Consider the following 12,561-nt stretch of genomic DNA (forward strand, 5'->3'; position numbering starts at 1 on the left):
TGAGTGAGCTCAGCTCAGAGTCTCTCTTCTCAAGTTTTTTCTCTTCACTTTTTGCTTCTTTTTGCTTCAGTCTTCAAGCCTCTTCAGGCTTCTTTTCGCTTCCTTTTGCTGCGGCACTTCTCGTGTATCCACGCTCACAACTTTTTCTTTTTCTTCAATTTTATAAGCGGAGCCGCAACAGCTCACCAGAGCTTTGCTGAACTTTACTTTTGAAGCCATTTTCTTTTTAAATCTCTTTGACGCTTTTCTTTATACCAGTTTTTGGTCAGTAAAGACACTTTTGCAATTCTTTTTAAGTAAACTCAAATTAACAATTTAAAGTGACTCCGTCAGACCAATGGGATTACTTTGATTATTTCTGCGAGTTTTAATTGAGAAGGACTCTCCGCGATTCGCCATCAACTCTGCCACGGATCTAGAAGCAACACCTGCTGTACAATCTATCAGCATCCGTTGCCTGCCCTTAAGGACTTTGTTTAAAGACTTTTACCGGTTTGCCGAGGCGAACACCGAGGCCAGTTAAAGACTGCCGCACACCGACTCCACCTGCCCGGCCGCCGCCGCCTTTCAGCGGGTCACCTCGTCTGGAAGACGCACCGCAGCTCTCCCTGGAGTGACGCGATGATCTGGACCTCCCCGGAGAAGTCTAATCAAGTCGGCAAAAGTAGGCAGAATAACATTTTCTAGTGATCAGAGTTGATGTCGTATAGCGAAGCTTTAATGCCAAATTTCTAAATTCTAATTCACCGTTCAGTGCGCATGCACGCTTTAGACGGTCACGTATTTCCCCCACTATCATCCATAATTAATTATTTGCATCACCTGAACATACATCACTTAGGTTCCCTCTCATTTGTTCACTGTCCCTTATATGTCATACTATTTCCTCTATTTACTCATCATTATTTTATTAGCCGAAATAAATTATTCTCATTTATCGCCAAGTCGTTGTCTGAGGATATTATTTCATGAGAGAAACAAGATCAATGTATACAGAATAAATGGTACAGATTGTGAGATTGATTAAAGTGATGACATGTCTTAACACTGTCACAATTTAAAATTTAATTCTCTCCTAAATAGAGAATGGCGCCCCTTTTACTTTAACGAGTGCAAAATCCAAATTCTAACGTAGTTATTAATTACCGCTACATGTATGTCTCTTTAGTTATTCACTTGCCTGAGGACTGGGGATGAAAAAGAGTTTTTGGCTACATCTCTGTGGAATGATTTAGATTTCAAGTGTTGAAATGTGTGTTTGTTACATCCCTTCAAATACACTTGTATTAAATAATAGCAGCTAAGCTTGGGGGGTATTACGGTATATAACTAAACCAGGGCATTTGGAAAACTCGAGGGTATGTTTTTCAATATCGTCATAAATACAGGAGCTCCTCATATGTAGTGCACAGCATGCACCACCAGAGCTTAGCCAGCAGGCAGCGAGAGACTATGAGGAATAATGGCATGTTTTGTTTTGTTTTTTGTTTTTTTTAAATGTGTTTCTTTTTTTACATCTAACTTGATGAATTGAGGATTTATTTAGACCAAACTGGAGCTGGTGATTGTTGGAACAGGAAAGTATGAAGGTATGAAAAATGAGATACCACCCAAACCCTAACAGCGCAGCATTTGAAATCTGTCATTTGGTTCAATATTTTGTTGTTCGACGTTTTTAAAACCATGAAACACAAAATATGTTTGATAGTGTATTTTAAGATGAAGAATTAATTAGATCATGTTTTGCCAAAAAAACAATTTGTGCCAAGTTTAAAAAGTACTAGAACCAGCCGTAAAACACCATTAGATGCAATTTGTAGTTTCCCTAAGATGATTAAAATCCCCCCAGATTTCCCAGGACACAACTTCTGTGTCCTCAATGGCAGCTATACCACCCTGCCAAGGTCATGTGCCTTACATGCCACAGTGGTAATCCAATTATGATTTGTGCTTATTTCTAAGCACGATAACACTGCACTTGACCATTATATTATAATACTGTAAATAATCATAGATTAGGCCATTGACATGACTTTATCATGAAAAACTTTCTTAAGATATTTATCATTTGTAAGTCATTGCTGGAACGTGTGCCATTTGTCTACCAGCCTCTTGTGGGAGTGGACAAGGCCATGCTGTACCTGCAGCCTTTAAGCAAGCTCACGAGTCTCTGGATGTTGCACTGTGAGAATCACATTCTTCAAATACCAGAGAGGCAGAGCGCAGTTTGTCTGACTGGGCAGTGTTCTGTCTGAGATGGTTGTCAGTAGAACAGGAGCTCTACAGGGATCTGTGTTGCCTCCCTTCCTTTTCACCTTGTACACCACATACTTTTAACTCCAGGTCATGCCATTTTTAGGACGACTCTGCAGTGGTTAGGTGTGGAAGTGATGAGCAGGTGGAGGAGTTCAGAGCACTGGTAGACTATTTGGAGTGGCTTGGAAGAAATCATTGGCTTCTGAATGTGGCTAAGACCAGAGAGGTGTTGATAAGAGGGAAGAGGGAGGCTTCACAATCCCTGTGTATGCTGGGAGAGGATATTGAAGTGGTGGATGAAGTATCTGGGTGTCCATATTGACAACCCACTGTACTGGAAGACCAATACCAAGGCTGTATATAAGAAGAAGATAAGCAGACTCTATTTTCTGAAGACTAAGATTCTTCAACTTGTGCAGCAAGATGTTGGAAATCTTTTTTATCAGTCTGTACTTTGCTGTAGTCCGCTGGGAGAGCAACTCAGGAGCCGGCGACACCGGCAGACTTAATAAACTGATTAAGAAGGCTGGCTCCATAATAGTCTGCAAACCAGACAACTTTAAAGTTTTAGTGGAGCGGACAGCTGAACAAACTGTTATCCACTATGGATAATCCTGACCACCCTGTCCACCACCTACTGGACAGACAGCGGAGCTCTTTCTCTAACAGAAAGTTCGGCTGCCACAAGGACCGATACAGGAAAAGCAATAACTCTCTACAACATCTCAGCTCTGTCTCACAGAGAACTCTCACAACTCAAACCAAACTCCACTCTGTTTTGCTTCATTAATTTAACACATAGTGGATTTACACATCTTTGCACTTAAACTACCTCATTGCACATAAAATAAAACAAAGTAAAACTTCAAAAAACTACACTTGTCTTCTTGTCTCATGTATAATGTGTTATCCAGAGGTGTGGACTCAACTCACATGACTTTGACTTGTCACAAATGTGATGTGTGAAGACTTGACTAGACTCTAACATAAATGACTCGTGACTTCACTTGGACCATTTGGCTTAAATACTTGATACCTTCCTCCAAGCCAATTCAGACAGAGAAAGTTATAGACCCAAGGTTTGAGATACAACAGATACATAAACATATCATAACATGTTGGTAAAATGCCATTGTTTTGTCTGAAGAGTGCATTTTGACTAATTTAGGACTCAAAACTCAAAATTTAGGATTTGGGACTTGTCAGTCTTGACTTGTGACTTGAACTGAGATTTGAATGCAGAAACTTGAGACTTGCAAAACAATGACCTGTACTTTTTTAAGCAATAGTTTAGCATATTTAGTGTATTCCAGTATATACTTTAAAATGAGATATTCTTTATAAATCTATCTTTTACTTGGGAGTTTGCTACATTTTTTTATTTGTTGTGTTTATTTTACTGTTGATATTTATTTGTCTCCTTGATTGTGTATTTGCTTTGTGTTTGCTGTTGCTATCTATCCGTCTATCTATCTAAACCATTCAGTCATATTTTAAATAGATTATATTCTTGTAAACTTATTGTGGGTGTTCTTATGGACTATATGCTACTGTTCATGGACTACAAAACAAGCTGTTAAGTGTGTGTTAGTGTCCAGTGAATGAGGAACCTGCACACCAAAAAAGTCAGATTCAGCTGGTTTCATCTCACACATTAACGTGTTCTCTCTTTTCCCTGTCTAATGGATTGCAGTAGTTAGGCTACTTAATTTCCTCTTTTTAACAACTTTATCCTCATTATTTGTTCAAGTTTGTCAGTAGCCTAGTTACAATAGCCTTCAGTTATTGCTGTCTGTCTTTTTAATGTTAGATTATTGCTCATGTATGTATTTATTTAGCCTATGTATGTATGTATTTATCTATCTATCTGTCGGGGTGTGTGTGTGTGTGTGTGTGTGTGTGTGTGTGTTTGTGTGTGTGTTTGTGTGTGTGTGTGTGTGTGTGTGTGTGTGTGTGTGTGTGTGTGTGTGTGTGTGTGTGGGTACTTTTTTGTATTTATATTTTTTTCTATTTGGCTGAGGGGAGAGACATTCAACTTAAATGTTCTGATTTTGTATTTATTTTAAATACCCTCAGAACTGCATTAAAAAAAAAATTAAAAAAAAAAGATTAAAGGCAAGTTCTCTTTGATACTTTCCAAAATCACACCATTTATCATAGCCAGAAACTGTGAAATATGGTTATTTCTGGTAGTGGGAGGTTTATGTATTTTAACCGAGTCACTCAGAGACTCAGAAAGACTTAGGGAAAAACATTTGTAGCTCCAGGGAGGGTCATGATATAAATAAATAAATAATATATATACTTCTTAAAAAGGCAGAAAAAAACAGTCACAGCCACCCAGATACTCTGATATGGTCCCTTATTTGTTCATTCATTTATTTATTTTGTAAATAATGCTAATAATACTTTTTTTTTTTTTTAAAAATCATCTTCTTTATTTACAGTAACTTGTGGTGCTTTTATTGACAGTGTGACCAAATAAGGCAAAGTTTGGTGTCAGAGCAGGGGTTATGACCACATCTTACTGTACTCAAATGCCAAAACACAGACAGGATACGCATTTTAAAAAAGTAAAGGGTGTATTTATTTGATGACGCGGCTGTGGCATTTACTCATTGCTGTCTAAACATCATTTCCTCGGCCAGTCATATGACAGCCCAGACACAATCTGGCGGAAAGAAACGTCAGTGCTTTCTTCCAAACTCTGCGCAAACAGCGCAGACAGTTGCTCCGCCATACTACGCAAACTCCGTAAGAGTCGTTGGTGGATGCGTGGCCTTCGTGCGTTGACGTAAAGCAGACGGCGGTTTTCTCTTTTTTTGGTACCGAGCGGAGAGGAGATGCACACGGCACTCGAGTGAGGTAACTATATAAAAAACCCATTTGTTGTCATTCACTCCCACAACATGGACCCGGGCAGCATATGCTACAACGTGTAGTTATTGTTAGCGTCTGTTGTGAACGTTTGTTACGGAATCTCAGACAGCTTATTTTATCGTTGCTCTTTGTAGGCTGTGAGCTAATTTCCTGTGAGTCGTCTGCTAGCTAACGTTAGCTGCTTGAATTGTTGCCTTCCTTTACAAGCTAGCGTTAGCGTTAGCATGCCCGAGGGGCGACTCAGACAAAACAAACCGTCTGTCTTTGTGCTGGTACCTCGGGCGGCTCTACGGGCGGATATTGGCGACTAGTTGTGTGTGTTGGTAACGATGAGTTTAAACGCTGCTTTATTGTAGGCACGTTTCAATGACGAGAAAGAGGTGCTCAGTGTTGCATTATGCGCACCACGTGCAGTGTTCAAGCCCTCTCCGTTGACCAGGCTGATAACTGATGGGCGGTATCGCTGCTGGGCTTCTCATTTAACAGCGTGGCTGCTATATAATGTGACCGAGTTGCTTTTGAAATTGCTGTGTGTCCGCATGAAAGTACGTTTTCATCTACCTTTAATGGGCGGACACAGCATGTCCCATGGCTGCCTTTGGTCATATGCAGATTTGACATTTAAGTCTTATTGGCCCTCCTGATACATATTCAGTACAATGCAACAAACAATTCAGTGTCGGACGAGCTTTATTTAGATTCCGCAAATGTACCAAGAGGTATAGAGTAACACTAGTGTGCTGATATGAGAACATTAAGCATGGTAAATTACTTTTACATGCATAAGTTGGTACAGCTGTTTTAAGTGCTTATCAAATATTTTTTTACTCTCCATACGGAAATGTCGTCAAAAATCAGTGGTGTGAAGTGTGCATTTATTTCATTCCACTCCGTTTCATAGCAGTTAGGGTTGTAAATCTTCAGTTTCATTACATTATGATGTTCTGTTGATTCTTCTGACAACAAAACATTATTTTCTGATATCAGAGATTCTGCAACAATATGATTTTACTTAAATTCGGGGGCCCTTTACTGATGTCAGTTAATATCTAAATTGTCTTTTTCTTGACTGTTTAGCATTGTCTGCCTGGTTCTTGGCTGTCAGCACTTTTTGAAAGTTTAGGAAATAGTAGAAATGCAGACACAGGAATGACCTGGAAATTTCAAATTAAAGGTGTATCGTAAAGATGTTGATTTCATTACCCCCCAGTAGCATCCTCGTAATCTAGTCCATTAAAATAACAGTTACACAGCAATATTAAAGGTCCTGTATCTTACATTAAGAGCATTAATAAAAAAAGCAAACATTTATTTGCTATCTGAAGATATAGCAGGGTAATGGCGTTCTGAGCAGAGAATAATGGATAATTCTGTGTGTGTGTGTGTGTGTGTGTGTGTGTGTGTGTGTGTGTGTGTGTATTGTTGTCCGAGCTTTTCTGTCCGATGTTGTAGACGATCTTGCTGCAAACTCACAAGTGAATGTGAGTCCCTGTAGTGTCTCCCAACTGGCTAGTTAACTGCTGTCACTCTGCAATGCACTCAGTACAATGGTTTGCACTGATATCTGGATCTTAGTTTAACAAAAGCGTAGCGCCCACCCCCTCTGAATAACCTGAGCTCTGTCAGAGCTGTTGCTGTTCATGCTCTTTGGGAAGTAACCACTATAAGCTGCTCGCTGCCAGCTCCGCTGCCTCCATGTTGAGAGCCATATACAGTAAAATCTAATTTGTAGATATGCTCTAATGTTGCATGCTTTAAAATACCTGAACTGCTGTAGGTTGACATTTGATAAAGTTTTTAAGGATGTGACCGGTGACATCATGTGTATTAGAGTATCCTAAAAGCAAACTTTAACATCATATCCTGTACTCTAAAGTATCCAAAAATCATTCATGATTATCTTCACATCTGCCTATATGAAAAACCAAGCAACAAGTTGCATTTAATTCCTCTCTGCAGTATATAGATAGTGGCTTACATTATTTAATGCAGAATTACATTTGAGTCTTTCACAGTGTTTAACAAATTTGATTTAAAAAAGTAGGCTGTACAACATTTAATGGATTCAAATTATGTAGCTTTATTTTGGCCCAAGATAAGCTAATTGAAATCTCCCCTTTGTTAACAAGCTGTATATAATACCAGTGTGCATCATATCCTATCACTTATTGAAGAGGTAATCAAAGCATTAGACTAACAAAACTCCAAAGTTACAGGTGCAGTCTCATTGTAAACGCAGTTTACCAAAAATGATTTAATAAAGCAAGGAGTAAAGGTTTTTATTAGTGTACATTTTTCGTGCAGGACAGTCTGGTATTAACTGTTCACTTTTGTAAGCCGTAGTCAAATAAAGAGGAAAAAGAAATCTTATATTCCCAGGATCAGATAATGTTTGGCCCGATATAACATGATTAGCTTCAGTGTTGACATGTAAATTCTCTTTATCAATTTTAATTGATTTATACCATGTATTTATTCTGTGCCTCCAAGGGCACAAGCGGGTCAGTAATTCAGGGCTCATACTTAAAAAGAAAACAGCGTAATTATTTTATTTTTTTAACACACTTGTTGTGGGGCTTAGTTAATGACATCAGGGTTATTTCTTCAGACAGATCTCCTTCAGTGCCACAAAAGAAATTATATCTGTGTCCACTGGCGGAGCAGTACTTAACTTTACAAGTAAACTGGCCTTTGTGTGAGTGATACTGGTGAAATTCCCCTTCAAGCGTACAATATCATATTTACAACATACCAGTACCTCTTTATAATTGCAGCAAACAGCTTGAAAGTATAGCTTAAGGATGTTATGCAGAGACTTCAATTGTGTCATTGTGTTTTTTAAAATGCTTACAGTGCTATGTGAATAAGTGTTGCCTTTGTAATGCAGTAAACAGCCTCCGAAGTTCATAGGATTTACATCCAAACAAGTACATTTGTATGATTGAGATGCAGGGCAGTGCTCAGCAAAGCCGTACAGATGGGACCTCATGAGTGTATCTGTTTCGTGTAATACAATGCAACCGACTTTGTCTTTCACATCAAATACACACACTGGCTTAGAATGCTGAAATTGTGTTTTGGTCTCGGCTTTGCTTGCTTAACATCTAAAGTGGGCTTTCTGTGTGTGGATAGAAAACCCAGGCTTGTATATGGATCTATTTACGAATTGTTTTGATGTTCATTTTTGGATTACACTGGGATACAAAGAAAGCAGAAACAATGAACACAGGATTGCACCCGTCCCTTCCTGGCTTGGAGTTTTTGTTGTCACTGGATAGTATGCAGTGAATTATCTGTTGGTGTGTGTCCACTGGGAACACAGTGACAATGCAGGGGCATCTCCCAACCACTAATGTGATTAACAAACCCTGAAATTATCCTAAATTTGCTTTAGGTGATTAATTTTATGTATGGCTGAATAATCCTTATAGCCTCTATGTTTATCAATATTCTGGTTTTTCTTTTCTTTTTATTCTTTTTTTGTGAAATTTTTTGCCCTGTAATATAATTAGCTAAAAATGGCAATTTGTCCACTGATTGGATTACAATCCAACCTCTAATTCAAATCTCATGTCAAACGATAATAATGCCACATGGACTTAAGACCTAGCCTTGTCTCAAAATGGCATAAAGTGCTCGGTAACTATATATGTGTGTGTGTGTGTGTGTGTGCGTGTGTGTGTGTGTGTGTGTGTGTGTGTGTATGTATACTGTATATACACACACATGTATATATGTATGTATATATATATAAATATATATATATATATATATATATATATATATATATATAGATAGATAGATAGATAGATAGAGATATAGATAGATATTTATTTATTTAAAGCCCCTAAATCTGAGCGCATTTTCATTAATCAAGGATAACTTACTAATGTTAATTAGTATAGTGAAATTAGACAGCACTTGGCTTGTGGTGCACAAAAATGCATTTAAAAATCTTAACAGGCATGTCATGACCTGACCTCATGTAATCATGACCTGGTTACTCAAAATAATCCACAGAACTTGTTATGAGCAGTTTTATGTAGGAACCATTTTCTTTACAACAAACTACACCTGACAACCATATCACTGAACAGAAGGAAGTACATATTGACTCCAAGCTCATTTAGCACCACTGAGCTAGCTAATGTTACAGCTTAGCAGAGGAGGACACCATTAATGTTTACACCTCGTGCTATCTCGAGCACAAGTCTCTTGTCCATGAGTGGATGCTCGCTTCCTTCTGTGCAATGATATGGTTGGTGGGTGTAGCTTGCTGAACTACAACCACCAACTGTGTCACAGAGTAGAAGGAGGCGTGCATCCACTCATAGATGAGAGACTTGTGCTGATGGCAGCATGATATGTAAACATTAATGGTGCCCCTCCGCTAAACTGTAATGCTGGCTGGCATAGTAGTGCAAGCTGAGTAGATGCATGCTTCCTTCTGCACATTTATACCTTTATATATATATATATTATATATATTTATATTAATTATTTTGAGTAACTGCATGATTTCTGAAAAGAGACACTGCTTTTCAAATCTATTTTTTGTGCTTTGAGCACCACAAGCCAGGTGCCATCTAGTTCCATTATACTGGAGAGAAGGCAGGCATCTCTGCCACCCAATATCCAACACTGCAACTCACACCAAAACAATCTAGACTTGAGATAGCCCTACAGTTAAGAGGAAAATATGTACCTTTGATTTTGGGGTGAACTGTCCCTTTAAACTTTTTCAGAAGGTAAGCCTACATTGATACTTCACAGTACAAACCCTCGGTGAAAGTCACTGTTGCTGCCAGATGCCAGTTTCTTATGAATTTGTGTAAACACGGGCCTGGCAAGTCAGTTTGCTTTAGCGCTCACAATGTTTACAATCTGCTGCACATGTAACACCATTCCCACACACCTGCTGTTTATGATAGAGTCTTTTCTGCAGACAGAGCATTTTAAGTCATACCAGCCAACATTGGTTAACCAATTACATGCAAGCTAACCAGAGCTGTGTTTCTGTGGGACTTTGGATGTTTGGTTTTTTTTGAAGGACAAGAAGAGGAAACATGGAGGTTAAGGATAACACTGCTGGCATTTTCATATAGTTCACTTTTCAAGATGCACACACCACACACACACACACGCACACACTCTCACACACATACACCATGGGTAGATGGTCAGGTGGTTGATCCCAGACACAGCTCCCTGACTGCTCAAACACGCAGACACACATACACACACACACATTCCCTCCCTGGTGCCTCCCTCCTCCCTGTACAAATTAGTTAAGTAACTGGACTCAAAAGCTTCAAAACATTCAACCTGTTACTTAATGTTAGTGCTAGCGTGAACACATTGCATCGGTGTGGCGTGAACTCCTGTCTGTTTCTGGCTAATTTGTAACTACAGGTAAGCACTCCGCACTGTATTTTGCCGAGTTGTTATTTCTTTGACTTGTGCACAGTGTACTCCTCGGCTGATTGCTGTGTTTACTTGTCTGTGTCTAACTTTGTGGTCTTAGCCTCTTTTTACACTATGATGAACATGCTTCCAGGCCACAGAGCATCAGCCACGCACCTGCGCCTTGCCACAATGAGCGCTCGCTGTTTTGCATCGCAGATTCCACCCGAGAAATTCAGTATTATATACAGCATCTTCCCTCAGTGGCTCCATCTAAACCCAGACGCTTCATATAAAACTTGAACTTGATGTGGTATTTGTTGTCGTGTAAGAGGCTGTTTGAGTCAGTCAGAAGTTTCGGGGAAGTTGTTATTGGTTTTCTTTGAACCCGCACGTGTCACAGTGGCCCACAGCCTAATTTCATACCACAGAGGGATGCCAGGTATTTACTGAACGGTAAGGTGTGTCAGTCTTGCTTTCTTCAAGGCTGTTTGAAAATCTGGAATTGGTATGACTTAGAAAGGTTACAGTATTCACCTAGCACCTGTGCTGAGTCTGCCATATTGAGCGTTATAATCAAGCTGGCTGTTAAAAAGGCTTTCTACATTACGGTAGATGTGCCTGGTACTTGAGTCAGGAGATTTGCAGGAGACCTACCACACGGCTCATGACGAATTCCACAGAATAGCTACTCTTGATCAGAGGATTGCGGGTTTGACGTGTCAAAATGACTACCTTGATCAGCTTTTTTTTTCTCCAAGTGTTTTGCAGCCGTAATTGGTGGTTGTCCATGCAATTACAAAAGTGTAAACATACATGCCCGTGCTGCTTGTGGACAGTTAAGCTAAGCCGTAATGATTTCACACTCTGTCTGCCGGCGTTGGTGACGTCTCACTGTGTAGCCTCACCGCTGTTGAATGAATGCTTATAGGAAACAATGATGGGTGAGCCGAAAACAGTTATTTCTGTTGCTGTCTTCGGTTGATTGTCAGCAGAGAGATGTCACTTGAACTGTGGTGTCTCATCTGTCTCTTACTTTGCAGAATTTCATGATACGGCAGCAGACTGAGCTCCTCTAAGATTCCCACAGACCATCTGCTGTGAGTTGGGCCCATGTGGCAGCTGACATCTGCCCTCACCTCAGGCTTTATTAAGAAACCCTCCAATCTGACATGTTTGGATATGTATTTGTCCTCTAACTCAAGAACAAATTTTGGTTGTGTAGGTCCCTGGTTTTGCAGTATGCATTGAAAAGCGGAAGCTTATAGGGTGACTTGGGGATTTTTCAAACAGGACCTATTTTCCTGTGTTATTTTGTCTCATTGACAAATGTAAACAGTTAACAAAAAATTAAAATTCAATAAATTTAAATTGATTAACTGAAATTAAAATAAAAAATTGCTTCAGTATTGGGTAAGGCCGCTGCAGTTGGCTGTGAAGCAGGCTGCAATGTAATCACTCATTGGTCATCGGTCATTTGCACTGTCAGTTTTAGGGGTCGACAGATCATCGGCTTGGCTGATTATCGCGGCTGATGTTTGTCATTTTGCTGATTATCTGTTTTTGTGTTTTATTTTAATGATTGCAGATAAAATTAAATAATAAAAAGGACACAACTTTGGCTCTGCTGCAGCCGTGTATCCCCTTCTTGTCTTAAACATTTACTAAAAGCATTAAACGTGTTGTGTTGGAGTTAATTATATTTTAAATTCAAAATTTTGACATATTTTCAGTTTTATTGTTAATACATATCTGTTCCAAATATCAATCTTTGGTCTCATTGACTACTGATATTCAGTATTGGTATCTGCCTTGAAAAAACAATATTGGTCGACCCCTAGTCAATTAACATCCACTAAAAGACCTTTTTTGCCATTTACAGGCTCAGCTCTTTATTCTAAGTGTCCGACATGTTATGGATAGAATCTTTACATAGCCAGACCTTTTTGTTAGAGAGTATGATCCTTTTTGTTTTACCAGAAAAAGCCTCAACATTGCCATCGCCAAACCCACCAGACTCAA

The 12,561-nt window shown here is 39.2% G+C and overlaps 1 protein-coding gene across 6 annotated transcripts in view; it reads left to right on the forward strand.

Annotated features, from left to right (window-relative positions):
• The window catches only part of slc39a10 (solute carrier family 39 member 10), a 221,694-nt gene that overhangs the window by 174,690 nt on the left and 34,443 nt on the right, over positions 1 to 12,561 (forward strand). The window contains exons 1-2 of one of the 6 annotated variants that reach the window (XM_088082994.1): positions 10,583 to 11,483; positions 11,583 to 11,639. The exons of 1 other annotated variant lie outside the window; for it this stretch is intronic. The gene's annotated coding sequence lies outside the window, so the exon portion shown is untranslated. Of the gene's footprint in view, positions 1 to 5,002; positions 5,122 to 9,670; positions 10,549 to 10,582; positions 11,640 to 12,561 lie in introns of those variants that run through there. 4 more of the 6 variants (XM_088082991.1, XM_088082999.1, XM_088082997.1 and 1 more) reach the window with 4 other exon arrangements.

Source organism: Plectropomus leopardus, chromosome 10 (genome assembly GCF_026936395.1).
Source record: "Plectropomus leopardus strain MGB_pleo_1.0 chromosome 10, ASM2693639v1, whole genome shotgun sequence".
Taxonomy (NCBI): domain Eukaryota; kingdom Metazoa; phylum Chordata; class Actinopteri; order Perciformes; family Serranidae; genus Plectropomus; species Plectropomus leopardus.